The following is a 14,890-nucleotide window of genomic DNA, read 5'->3' as shown; positions in this document are numbered from 1 at the left end:
CATTGTGTGTCCTGAAAATGGTAAAGACAGACAAGGTCTTCAGAAGTTACCTTTTTACAGTGTTTTGGAAATCATAATAAAATCTTAAGAAATCAAGATATTTTTCATCATTAATGTTAATCAGAGAATTTCACAGAATTCATAAATAAAAGTGGGGTTTGGGTGTTTTTTTTCTCCGCACAACCTCATCACCAGCATAAAGCTAAAACACAAGTTACAAATCTTCAGCAGAGACTTTGATAGGTACAGCTGACTTTGTGACTTTATCCACTTAAAAAACATATTCCCTAAATTAAGAATTTAACATTTCACAAAAAAACATCTTTTATTTTGAATACTGATAGCAGTCTAGTTCTCTGTCATTGTCAAAGAAAACAAAACTGTTCTATATTTTACTGTCTCCAAGTAAAATTATCCATAATCACAAACCTGAAGTATCAAAAAGTGCTTTCTGGAAAAAAAAAAACAAAAACAAAAGGGTGAGAACTTTCTGCACTTGCAATATTGTTACTCAGAATATGTAGCTTAACCCAAATGAATTCTACAATAATCATAAAATGGGAGGTATCTCATCACTTGAGATTAATTCTACAGATTCTGTAAAAGTAAATATATATATATTTTATTTTGATTACATCCTTGTCATGCTATATATGCTATTCTACTCCCTGACTTTTTCTGTCATGCTCTTGCTTCCCAAACTTCTCACATGATTTGTAGTTCCACACATAAATATTCCCGAAGTCCTGACCGGCTGATGCTGACCTGACTGGTTGATGCACAGCTTCAAAACCATGTTCCAGAGCTCCCAATATCATCAATGATGATAATGGTGTATTTTAAGGGTTCCACATGCAGAGGAGGTATGCGGTTTTCAGGGTATGATTGCTAGAGAGAATAGGGATGTGATGAGAGTACAACATCCACAAAGAGACAAGAACAGCTTCTGGGACAGAATAACTTATTCAGGTACCATGGAGTGTGCAATCTGCACAATTCCATTGCCATTGTAGTTCAAAAAGTGTAATTTCTCAGAAGAGGAGAATTAGCTGATTACGATGCTCAGAAATTGTCATTCTTTTTCAATTGTAGAAAGCTGTACCTGGGGAGAGGTGGATGGTGTGATTAGTGGTTGAGTTTGATTTATCAACCATTTCTCCAACTCCCACTGAGGAAGTGTATCACCAAATGAGATGAAGTTGTACGGCTGCCAAAAAGTGCATTTTGCGCTGGCTCAAAGCAAGAGTGGAAGGTGAGAACAGATGCAGAAATTGGTGACTCATTTGTAGCTGGATTTTGATAGTATTACTTGGATGGTTAGAGCAGCTGTGACTTTGTGTTGATTATCTTCTCTCCTAAAGAGTTTACCATTTGGCTGACAAAGTACTCCTTCATCCCTTGAAGTCCAAGTGCAAGACTGCAAGTAAAAAATCCCTACATTTGAAATCCAGACAAGCTGAAAAACCTTTGTTTGCTTTTCTTCTAATGTTTAAAGCTTATTTGTGATCAAAGTGCCACTACTGTCCATAGTTACACCACTGCAGGTCCATTTTGCCTGTCACATATTTACCAAGTATGTCATCTGACACCTTGTGTACTTTAGTGATATTTTGGACATGCATTGCATGTATTAACAACAGAAAAGATGAAGAAACAGTGGCTTAGAGTTGAGTGTTGTTTCTTTTGTAAAACACAGTGCAACATACTCAAGAACAGTCATTGTGAGAACATAGAGCTTGAGTAAAAACTTCAGGGTTTTTTCAAGTTCCTCCAAAGGAGCTGCTGCAGATGTACAACGTAGAAGATCCTCACATGGGGGAGGTGGGGAGAGAAGAAGGGGGAAAAAGAAAAAATAACCTGTTTTAGTTTTATGACTAGTTCTTCCTTCTTCAGATCAAATTGTCAAAAATTGCCAACTCATTCTGTTTTCTTGGTCATATTCCGAGTACGCATCACTGAATTTTCAAGGAGAAAACAAGTACTGATTAACAGAATCATCTTTGGAATTTCATGAATAACAATTTTTTTAGGAAGCTTTCTGATTTTGGGTTGTGTTGATATCCACATGAGAGGAAAACTTCAGATCACATACTTCAGGCTGACATTTCTTACATGTGAGATTTAACCAGATCGTAATTGCTCGTGAAACTGTTCCTTGAAGCAGCATGAAAGATAAGAACTTCTGAAACCTAGCATGCTGATACTAAATGATGATAAAATTCCAGAAGTCTATTAAATGTAAGTGACCAGCAATTCCTAGTCTGAAAATCTACCTTTGATGATGAGAAAGGGCTGTTAGTCACAACAGCCATCATCGTGCAGAAGCTGATGGAAGCTCCCTTCTGGATTATGGATGGTATATTCACAATATTTCCCATTCTCTTCAGGTAAATGTATTCTATCCATGCACCTGTTGGAGACAGCAGAAAATTCCAGAGTATTGCTACGTGCATATGCCTTAATGTCCAGTGAATCAGAATAATGCTACAGCAGTGTCTTGGACTTCAGTGATTTTTATAGGAGACCTTGTGATTCTTTTAGAACTGCAGCTCATTAAATACATATGTCAGCATGCTGCAAATTCCTGAATTTGTTAGGAATTTGTTTTTCCACAAGGAAGAAGTTATTGAAGAACCTATCGTTTGTAGATCTATAGCGTAACACCAGGGAAGTCACAAAAAACTAATCTTGAAGAAAAAAATATCGTTGTTTTGATTTTCTGTTCATCTGCAGACATAGCAGTTACTTTCAAAGAATTCGGATTGGAAATAGTAGTGGGTTCTATGCAGGTTGTTAACAGCATGTACAGTCTCAGGAAAAATGTATTCTTGAAAGCTTCATATAACTTTTAGAAGTTATGAACTGATATTTGATTGATTCATCCTAGCATTTCTTTCAAACTTAAGTTGTTACATAATGAGATGACACAGGATATCCAATATACCAAAACCACTTACTAAAACATGAAACAGAAAACTGAACTTCTTGATCAGTTTTTACTCACAAAAGAACATGAAAGAAAAATAATAAAAGGAGAAAATATGAGGATCAGCCATTCAAGATTACTTCTGCTAAAGATGAAAATCACAAGAAAAAATGGTTGATGGTTATTAATGGCAAAAATATTAGCATCATATGAAAAAAGCTTGTAGAGGAAAACAAGCGTTAGTGTTAGCCATAAAAAATAACAATAGTAACCACAAACGAGTGTTTATAACAGACATATTACAACTGTAACAATTACATATGTACTTTGCAATTAGAAATTCTGATTCACTCATAAATACTGTATTTAATGGTTTTATTCCTAGGAATTTTACTGATCTGAACCTACTCCAACACTGCTATGATGCCATTAACATGGGTGACTCCGATGGATTCAGACCAGCAAAATTCTCAGGAATAAGACCATTAAGTACAATGTTCTTATTCAGTACAGACCTCACATAAAACAGCCACCAAAAATAATGATTTTACTATACAATTACATCTTACTTTAGACAACCAAATCTTGTTGTAAATTTATTCTTTGGATAAGTGAGAACAAGACAGAGGTGATTACACCCCAGCTTTGTAAATCTTTAAAATGGTTGTGAAGCATTTGTAACTCCAGTGCAAACTGGAGTCCCAAGGTCTTCCTGCAAAGGATGAGTAAGGGAAGACTCTAGCATAAGCACGGGGCTCCAAACACGTATCAGTATGGGATCTAGGACTGCTCAGACTTAAAATACTAACTATGATTTGCCAGAATTTATTCTTCAGTGATTACTCAATCTCTGTGCATCTGAACAAGAATAATCACTATTAAATATATACATCATCAGTAGCAACAAGTATCAAGTATGGCTATTCTGACTAGGAACTTCAACCTGGTCCTGTTTCAGTTTGGGTCAGCTGAAATCTGAAGTAAATATTACTTCAGCTGTAGAAGTAACTAGTATGGTGAAATTATACTACTGTACTACACCAAACTGCCCATACAGAATGAGTTACAAAACTGTGAAAGCACAAGGAAACATCAAGCACTAGGATTCCAGCTTTCCTTCAGGCAGGAATTGTAGCCCAATATGATTCTCCTATTACTAGTAAAGGCTCTGCACTGTTCCAGCAGTGCAGGGTCTTGGGACTTGCCAGGGGTTGCCTTGGTCTGAGGTGATTTCAGTTTGCTTTATGATTGCAAGTCCCTAGTCGTCAGGCAACTACCTGAATTTGTTTCCGCTTAGCTCTGTGCTAAGTACCATGTATGGCAAACGTCTAACTAACAAACATTAGCTCTTTTTCTTAATTGGGCTTGGAGAAGGCAGTTCTGTAACTTTAATAACTAACAGGTGAAAACAGTAAAAAAAAAAAAAAAAAAAGAAACAAAAAAACCCTGTAGCTGGAAACCCACGAAGACAAAGCATGTAAGCTGACTGCAGTACAAAATGAACAAAAATAACTTCAAGTTGACCCAAGGCAGGGAAGGAAGCTGGTTAAGTTTCTTTTTAAGGGGCTGGGGTGGGAAGTTAAGTCATTTTTATTTTCCCTTGGAGAAGAATTTAGGATGCCGACGCATTGTCAACTCTTCTTTCACTTTTTAATTTTTTTCTTTTTTTTTTTTAGGAAAATAAGCACTGTCAACCTCAGGTCTCAGGGGAATACCGCACGGGTGACTATAACAATGAAAAGAAAACTAGGAAGTTTTTGTATAACAATTTTAAGTGTAATGTTAATTTTTGTTCCTTGTATTACTTAAATAACTTGGATTAAAGTGTTTGTATCACTCTAGTATTTGTATCATTGGACTAAGAATAATTATTTGATTTATTTTGTTTAAACTGATAAAACATTACTTGGACTGATAACAAATTCTTGGGTAAATATGGGTTGTATGCCCCTCTTGCTCACAAAACTTTTCTGTAAGAATATAAAATAACCTTTAAGATGACAACTACTCCAAGAATCTCAAACTGAGCTTAATGCATTTGTATATACATTCATTTCATTTTCATAGAATTTAGGTTCAAAGCATGACATAGTTTAGCTTTAGTTGCAAATAACGGATGCGGTGAAGGTATGCGGTTATATAACAGAGAACAGCCCATACAGAGCAGCACAACATGTGCTTTCTTTGGGGGGGGGGGGGGGGGATCACAATTTGAGTTTCTCTTACTGGTTTGTTCAGCAGTTGTATGCAGCTTGGGATCCCTTCCAGTTTTCTGTGAAGGTGATGGATATTTTATTAAAATGACTATGGCTAGACAGCAGATAGGAAGTCTGTCTGGAAACTGGGATGAAGTGGAGCCCTGAAGGGGAATATATAAGCAACAAGGCTTCCTAAGCGGAAGGAAAGGCACAGAAAGCCAGAAATGCCTAACTTGAGTCATGAGGAGCAGGGGAGTTGTCTGCAGGAGGACACAGATCCAGATCTCACAGATCAAAAAGTCTTTGCTCACAAACCCAGATAATTCTGTAGGGCTTTTTGCAACGGAAGAAACATCAGGAAATTATTGCAGTAGCAAGCAAAATGGAGAAAATGAGCTAACCTGGACATATCTGAAAGGGCACAGAAATATTTATTTTCAAGTTATTTTATTTAATTGGTATTATCCAATAGAGTTGCTCTACTTACATTTCTAAATTTATTTATATGTACGGATATAAATAAAAGAATATGCTGAACATACTAGTGAAATTGGGTGGAAACTATTATGGAAAAATGTGCTGCTACTACAGTTTGAAACAAATTGGAAAGCAGAGATTGCAACATGGCAGCACAAAAAAACATATGTCATTCTGCTGGGGAAAGTATCACTGAGAAACAAAACCCTAGAACAAATCTATAGCTTATTTTCAGTAGGCTTACAGTATTTCCTACTCAACTGCACAAGTTAGGAAACTCAACGAGTATGTATTATTAAATTAAATTATCAGAAGTTATGCATAGCACATTGCTGATGAAGCAGATCTGTAACAACACATAAACTGAAGAGACGATGTGGATAAATTAATCACAGCTAAAAAATTAGTCCCAGCTCTAGGATTCTCAGGTATGAAGGCAAATTGGGAGGGAGAGTGAGGCCTGGAGGAAGATAACCAGTTTCTGGGTGAGGAAGGAGAGGAAAAAGAGGAGTGAGGATAAAAGTGTGAGAAACAGCCCTGCGGACACCAAAGTGGGGGAAGGAAGAAGAGGAGGAGGTGCTCCAGGTGCCCAAGCAGATTCCCCTGCAGGCAGTGGAGAAGACCATGATGAAGCAGGTTGTCCCCTTGCAGCCCATGGAGGTCCATGGTGGGGTGGATATCCACTCTGCAGCCCACAAGAAGACCCCACCCTGCAGCAGGTGGACATGCCCTGAAGAAAGCTGCAGCCTGTGCAGAGCCCACTCCGAAGCAGGCTCCTGGCAGGAGCTGTGGCCCATGGGGGACCCACACTGGAGCAGCCTGTTCCTGAAGGACTATACCCTGTGGAAAAGACACATGCTGGAGCAGTTCTTGAAGAACTGCAGCCTGTGGGAAGGACACACGCTGAAGCAGAGGAGACTGTGGGCAGCAAATGACCTCTTGGTGGGCTGCTGGCAGGGGTAAGAGTTTTCTTTCTCTTTTGTCCAGCTAGTACCTCCCAACCTCTTATCCAAGAAACAAAGTTACGAATAAAATTGTCAAAAAATACATTTTCTGATGATATCTCATGAGCAAAACCCCATGTTATTTAATATTCTGGCATTTGCTACAAGGTAAATGATGCATGTGTAATGTTTTATGACCACACAATTTCATTTTAAAAATAAGATGACAGAGGTAATAAAGACAAAAGGACTAATCTGTTTATATAAATCTGTACATTTTCATACAGAATTTGTAAAGATTTTGTAACATAATTAGGGCATATCTGCTAAATACGATGACGTGTGAGTTCAGGAATTCTGAAAGAATATCCATGAAGCTTAAAATTCTTAGAGGTCTTAATCTGAAAGGCCTACAGTATTGCTTTTGGGTGAGATAGATAGTGATACTTTTATCTCAATAGAGATTACTATAGTTTTGGTATTACTGAAATCACTTTGAATCTGTGATAAGGAAGCACTGATAACTTGTCTAAATAACTTCACATGTTCCATACTGTAAATATTATGTTTATCTAATCAGTATACATGCTAATTCTCCCCCCCCCCCAATTTAAAAGCTCTAAAAGCTCTAAAGGAAGCCACTGTAGTTTCTGATGAGATTCTGTACTTATTTTCACATTTTCTAAATAAAAACAGAAAATATATATTGATCAACAGACCATAACTCCAAATGGAGCTTCTGAAATGTGCTGGTAAAATGGTATTTATTCAGTTCGGAATTCTAAATATTCACAAAACTGTATTCTTAATGCAAATTTCTATATTAAACATCCACTTTTGCATACTATTTTAAGAAGAGGAACATTTATACAGTACTACGTTAATCCAATCAATTTTTACCAAGTAACATAACCCTAAGGGCTTTAACATTACATATCAGCTACCTGCAAGATGTATTAAAGCATGTTAGATTATCAGCTTCCAGTAAGTAAAGATTACTATACGCTATTAATTCACTGACTTTTGGCATAAATATCACAACTTGATTTGTACAAGCAGAAATTTATAGAAAGACAAAAACCATCTTATTGTTGATACATTATTTAAGTTATTGCAACATTTAGAAATTTTAATAACACAGGTTGAGTCCATGCATAGTTGGAGTTATTTGGACCATGAATCAGAGCTTGGACCTATGGTTCAGTTATGCAGTCCTAAGAAATATTGTTTGCTGAATTTCAGAAGCTGTCAGTAAGGGATGGTGCAAACAGTCTTCATTTTTCCCAATGCAAAGAAATAAGACTCTTGCATTATGCTTTAAATTAAGTTGCACAGCCTCCTAACTATCACAAGTGATGGACATACAACTGGTCCATCAGCACTGTCATGTTAAACTGCCATAACTTGACTGTGTTTGAAATCTGAGAACTGGTATTAATAGGAAGACGGTGTATGAGTAGATGCACACAGGGAGACGCTACAGTGAAAGTGTGGTAGGAAAATGGTTTTTGTGGTTTTTAACAGCATACTAAGGACATTAATAAATTATTAAGAACTAATATTACACAGAGTTTAGATAATTTGTTAAACAAAACACACAACAGATTGAAAAACAGAATTCAGCCCACTCACTTTCATCCTGGTTTTGCCACAAGTCTAAATAATTATTTTCTCCTAATATACAAGGGTATTCAAACTGCCTTTCAGGTCAGGAAAACTACTGACAGGTTTTAATAGTGTAAAATACATTTTGCCAGCATTCCACTGCTGATTGTGTCATTAATTGTGCTCATTTCCTATGAGTTTCCACAATACCTAGAAAATGTAACATTTCCAAAGTCTCTGGAGAATGTCCTATAGTACATCAGTGAATACTACCAAATGACCTCGAATACTGTGTTCAGTTTTGGGCCCCCCACTACAAGAGGGATATTGAGGTGCTGGAGCGTGTCCAGAGAAGGGCAATGAAGCTGGTGAAGGGTCTGGAGCAGAAGTCTTGTGAGGAGCGGCTGAGGGAACTGGGGTTGTTTAGCCTGGAGAAAAGGAGGCTGAGGGGAGACCTTATCGCTCTCTACAACTACCTGAAAGGAGGTTGTAGAGAGGTGGGGGTCAGTCTCTTCTCCCAGGTAACAAGTGATAGGACAAGAGGAAATGGCCTCAAGTTGTGCCAGGGGAGGTTTAGACTGGATATTAGGAAATTTTTCTTCACCGAGAGGGTTATCAAGCATTGGAACAGGCTGCCCAGGGAAGTGGTTGAGTCGCCATCCCTGGAGGTATTTAAAGGACGTTTGGATGAGGTGCTTAGAGACATGGTTTAGTGGTGGTTTTGGCAGTGTTAGGTTTATGGTTGGACTCGATGATCTTAAAGGTCTTTTCCAACCTATATGATTCTGTGATTCTGTGATTCTGTGACTCCAGTCTATAAAGTGTGGCCGTATCGCTTAATGTATCATCAGATGCAGGATCTCTATTTCATCAGACAAGTAACAGCTATTTGAAAGTTATTAAACTGTTAGCAGATAATACAACTGATTCTTAGGCAGAAGCCCCTGAAATGATCTTTTGTGTAGTGAAGGAATTAATGAATATTCAAGTCCAAGCTGCACTGGTATCATAGGAAATGTTGGTCCATAAAAAGTTCCCTGATAACTTCAGTCTTCATTAGTGTAACAGAAGGAATATCATCACTGATGACTAAATGGAAAAAGCTAATATTGGAAGGGAAAGAAATGCCATTTCCAAGCTTGTATGCCTTTATTTCAGCCAGTAAATCCAGCACCACAAGCACAGAAAGTATCCAAAAATATCTACTTGGTGCATGGGTAGTACATAAGCAAATGGGTTAAATAGGAGACAATTTTTAAGTTTGAAATATAAATTAGGTAGAAACAGGATTATCCATTTACAGAATGGATAAAAATTTTGTACTTAATTTAAGTTTAGGTATCATGTTAAACAATTGATTAAATTACTGATGTTCCCAAATAAACATCCTTCTTTCCCTAGGTTGTTTAAGCTTTTAATACAGAAGAGGTATTAAATTTTACATTTTGTTGGCTTTTTGTTGTCTTTAAAGAATCAACAACTTTGTCTCTGCTTACTTAAGGAAAAATTTGCAGAAATGAGAGAATTCCGAGCTAGTGTAATACTAATACAGTCATCCACACAACATGAATACATATATGGATGTGTGTATGTAAAGTCATTTGGGTTTGTTCTGGGTAACAGAGCATTTAACTTCTCTCCTAAAAGAAGAACAAATCTGAAGGGCCCTCTGGCCATGTGGCTGAGATTTAGTATTGAGTTGTCAGTATAACCACCAACCAAGCCTGCATTGCGGAAGAAGAGGCTATGGTACATCAAAATAATTTCTGGCTTTGGTTTTGGCTTCATTTACACATCACTGCAGATATTGCTACCTAAAGGAGTGCATGGAACTCAGATGAGTGATTAGGCTACTTAAGGACTTTGAAATATCCACATTGGCTTGCAGCTTTCCTACTGTAATGCTTCCTCAGCTTACCCAGGAAAGCTGCTCTTTATTTCTAACTGCATACAATCTTACCCCTCCAAAATCAATCTTCCTACTAAAATACTGTCACCTCCTAAAACTGTACACTCTACTGTTAGCTCCTTCTAGTTAACTGAAGAGTTTGTCCCAACTCCATATTAGTGTAGCTGAACATGCCATTGAGAAGATGAAGGAGCCACAAAACATACGCAGATTTCTACGGATCAGACGACTGGTGAGAGTACACTATTCAGTGCTCATATGTGCTCTATGTTTTGCATATGTCACAGGGTATAAATCTGTATATTCTCAACAGCACTAATTACCTAACATTTAAAGCCACCCTCCTGCTTTCTACTCACTCTCAAGTGCATTTATTTACCTTCTCCTTCCAGTCACAATATTCTGACTCTTCTATTTCATAAAAGAGTGAAGCCCACCATGATTCATTTTAGGGTTAAAAACAAAATAAAAAAAATATTTGATGCCTGATTGAAATGTTTGCAGAGTGTCTCAATTGCATATCAAATGCAATTGCAGCTGGCTACATAAACTATTCTGGCCTGCAGGCCTGTGCTAATATTACAACAGCAAAAATTTTCTATGATATTGTAAGTAGAAGCCGTTCACGCAGGTGAACGTTCATGTAGGTGAAGCAGGTTATAACAATTTTCTTCAATAAGGCAAGGAGACTTGCCCCTTACATTTTTCCAACTATTCGAAGGAGAAAAGTTCCTGAGATTAATTTACAAAGACTGGGATTTGTACAGCTCATAAAAAGAAATAAATCTCCTGGAATCAATTACAATACCCTAGATACATCTATGTTTCCTCTTTTTGGGTGATTCATTTCAAATAAAGAGCTGATCCTTGAGATAAGCAAGAATGCTCTCATTACTATCTCAAAAGAAAGGCAAGACAATTCGCTGACACTGTAACACTGCTTCTTTTTGTGCAGTGACAATAGCATATACAAGCAGTCAAAAAAAATTCAGATTATTTTTATTAACATTTGTAATAGCTGATGTGGAGTTAACAGGCTTGGGGAAAAAGCAGAGTTGACCTTTCAAAGAAAAAGACAAAACAAACCTCAAATCCTTTACCTTTACTTATTGCCTTATCATGAAAACTATGAAACACTCAACAAGCTCCAAATAGTTATGATTTGCATGCCAATATAAAGTGAATTCAAACTTGGAAAATAATTTAATTATTGGTCTGAGCTCTGCAATATTTAGAAAGAGTGTCATGGGAAATTTCACGGGGACACCCAGATTATTATTGCAATGGTAGGTAGATGGAAGGAAGCAGAACTCAAGCTATCTCTGTAGTCTTCATTATAATGTTACAAATGCGAGATTTTTTTTTACTTGTGGATACAAGAAGAATAGTGTAAGGTATTTCAAAGACATTTGGTGAATCCGTATCAAATATATATAAAATACAGTATCATTTCACATATCTTAAATCCAACACCCAAGTTGCAAATTCTCATCCTTTTTTTGTTGTGGTGGTTTTGGTTTTTTTTTTTTTTTTTTTTTTTTTTTTTTTGTTAACCAGTTACCCCACACATGAGGCATTATCAAAACTGAGTATCAGATACTGGACTGTGACGTCTCTGCACTGACTTCTTTCATTCATTTTACAAGTTTAGATCATAAATTCTTCAGGGCAAAGATTGTCTCTGGCCACATGCTGCATACAGCAGAGCTACTATGTCATATCAAGCCCCATCTGTTATTGTCATTTGTATTCCAAAACAGAGCCTGAAATGGTAATTACAAACAACATTGGTCAGCTTTCATATTTCTGCTAGAATCAGATACTAGGAAAGTAGAACATGAAACTCTGCCCTCACGCTTCTGCAGTATGCACAGGATTCCATGACATTTTTATATCAGAAAATCAGGATATGCTCTCCTTCAGGGATGTGTGTAGGTAGATACATGTGTGCGTGTCCAAAATCCATTTTATAAGTGATTACAACAAATCAAATCAAATCACTATCCTTCCGTCTGTTCTACAAAAAGCAACTCTTCTCCTGCCTCCTCTTTTTACTGGGAAAAGGGCCAGGCCTGCTGGATGCACAGAGGTCTGTAGGAATATGCCATTTCGAATCACAGCCGAAAGGGGCATGGCCAGGTTGGCACATTAGTGAAAGGACATGCAATGCTGGGGAGTCAGGGGAGTACATGCACCAAGCAGAGAGTTTTGGCTTGACACTGCAACAGCAAATGAAGCTCTCTCTTGGACTAAACCTCCATTTCCATTTTCAAATCTTTAAGGGTGAGCCAAACACCTTCTGTCACACATAATTATTCATTTACTCAGGCTTACCCACTCTCATGTATTTATGGGTTACAAAGCCATAAAAGGATTACAGAGGTTATCTAATGTGACCTCCTGGAAAACTTTCCATTTAAACATTCAAGATTGGTCAGAGGATGGGGAAAGACCCCTTTATTTCAAATTCTTAATGAAAGAGGGACCACACTCTGTGTGGTAGCTTGTTCCAAAGGCTAACTGATAAAAGGAGAGAGGAAAAGGCTTCTTTGCTTCTGGTTTGAACTCATTTGGCTTCAACTTTCAAACACACAGTTCTGGTGTATTGAAAATCCTTTATCAAAGCTATATTTTCCTAAGAGATAATTATGGACTTCTTACTCATTAACTTTATCCTCCTTAAGCCTAGTAGGGTTATTTCTTTGATCTATGACTTTGGTGCATATTTTCCATTCTTTTGGGCATAATAATTTCAAAACTCAGAAAAGCCTATGTCCTGCTTAAAATATCTATCTATCATTTGAAAGAAAATATTTTGAATCCATGCGGCCTAAGAATGATGTCACATTCAGCCTTCTTCCTTATCTATACATGGTATGCTTGCATTTTAGCAAAACAAGAATAACATGATTGAGGAGCTGCATACTAAAAGTAATCAAAGTATAATTAAAAATTAAGAACAACATTTTCTGTGTTTTGTAATCATCAACATGTTAATATAACAGTTAGAGCAGTTCTTCCATCTTCTACAGAAAAAATTCATCTCCTAAAGATATTCTTAATTCACCAAAACGTTGGATAAAGTGCAGTCTATACCAAAAAAATGTTTTAAAACTGGTAAAAAATTCAAAAGATGAATTCTCTGAATGTAGATGATAATTTTTATATTTATGGAACTATGTCTGGTAATTGAGCATTACTTCAGAAGTTATCACATGTAAATAATAATTTCAATTTAAGACTATGTTACACCCCCCCCCCCCATTTTCTTCAATGCACCTTTTCTCTTTCTGTGTGCAAAATATTGCTGTATTATTCAACAATTATCCAATAATTTAATCATTGCCAGTTTTGTTCCCTATTCATCTAATTTGGTAGGAAAGCACCAGCAAAGGCTTTGGCACTCTAGAGCTGGAGGACCACAGGGCAAACGCAGAAGCATATTTTATAGCTCAAGAACGTATATAGTATTTCAGAACATTTATTCAACGTTCAGCAAAAACTCTCCCATAAGCAATATACATAGAGTTCTTTCATTGGCAAGAACAAAAGGAAACCATATAACTGCATTTACTCTCCTTCTTTTTAGCTTCCACATACAGCATGTCAGCACACTAGTAGAAACTGAATATAGGTTTTAGTTTGGTTGTCGGTATTATTCAGTTGAACCACAGTTCAAAAAATGCTACAGTAACATGTCTAGATAGTTTAATCATCTGCAGTTTGAATTAAGAATGTAATACTGTCCTATATAACCACTGGATAAATTTCAGGTTTCAACTGCACCAATATGTTTTAGCTTGTTTCTGCGATTTGCTTTCATTTTCAATTTCTGATATAACAAAGTTTTTTCAGGAACATTCCAAACATAAGTGAACGGCTACATTTGTGACCTTTGAACCAAGTGTAGTCTTTGTGGGTCAGAAAGATGACCTTTGACTTGAAGTATTTAAGGAGAAGACAAATGGTTTTGTTTTAATGCAAAACTATTAGTAAAAATATGACATAAACACTATTATGTTGCTCCAAAATGGAAATCACAGAGCAGGAAAACGGTAGACAGAGCCTCACATAAACTGCCTCAATTCCAGGAAAGATCAAGTCAGAGACTAGACCAGACCAGACATTCTCCTTCAGAACACAAATAATTCAAGTACATAATTCCATAATACATAGCAATTCCTTATAAACTGAGTGACTTACTATGTATCCAATTCCCTCATTGGCATGACTGCTGTATAGGTTTGTCAACTGTTTTTTTTAAGCAAGAGCTATGAATATGCAAAAATCTGCAAGAAGACTGTCTATTTTGCTATTTGATTATCTGGAGTAAAAAATCTGAATTAGCCAGCCAGAAAGATGGTATCTCATACTTTAACCAGCACAGAGAAATTCTGTAGTTTATGTAAGGAAATTAAGAAGAAAATACTTGTTCAAATACTAAAAGAAAATTATTTAAAAAAAAGGAAAAAGAAAAAGAGCTGTAAAAACAGCTTGTTATCTGCACTTTTAGGAATAGCATTACACCGTTCCCTTTTGCTTTCACCATTCCATCTAATTACAGCTCTTGTTCCCACAGTAACTGACTTTCTTCATTGTCATACTGTAATCTTTCTCTACTTGACTTACTTCTGTAATAAAACATGAAAATGGGAAAACAAAATGGGAAAATGGGCTCAATTTTTAGTTATAGAATACTTGCTCTGTGTGAGGAAAAATATAAGAAAAGAGAAAAAAAGGAAAAAAAAACATCAGAAGTGGGAAATAAAGAACTCCAAAGTATTGAGAATTTTTTATTTCAGATTTCTATAAGCTGTACTGCATTTTGAGA

At 36.5% G+C, this 14,890-nt stretch overlaps 1 protein-coding gene across 1 annotated transcript in view; it reads right to left on the bottom strand.

Moving 5' to 3' along the window:
* The window catches only part of NCAM2 (neural cell adhesion molecule 2), a 337,227-nt gene that overhangs the window by 96,314 nt on the left and 226,023 nt on the right, over window positions 1–14,890 (bottom strand). The gene's annotated exons all lie outside the window — the stretch shown is intronic.

The sequence above is a fragment of the Mycteria americana genome, chromosome 1, assembly GCF_035582795.1.
Source record: "Mycteria americana isolate JAX WOST 10 ecotype Jacksonville Zoo and Gardens chromosome 1, USCA_MyAme_1.0, whole genome shotgun sequence".
NCBI classification, from domain to species: domain Eukaryota; kingdom Metazoa; phylum Chordata; class Aves; order Ciconiiformes; family Ciconiidae; genus Mycteria; species Mycteria americana.
The sequence above is the reverse complement of the archived record's forward strand: the minus strand, read 5'-3'. Positions and strand labels throughout refer to the sequence as shown.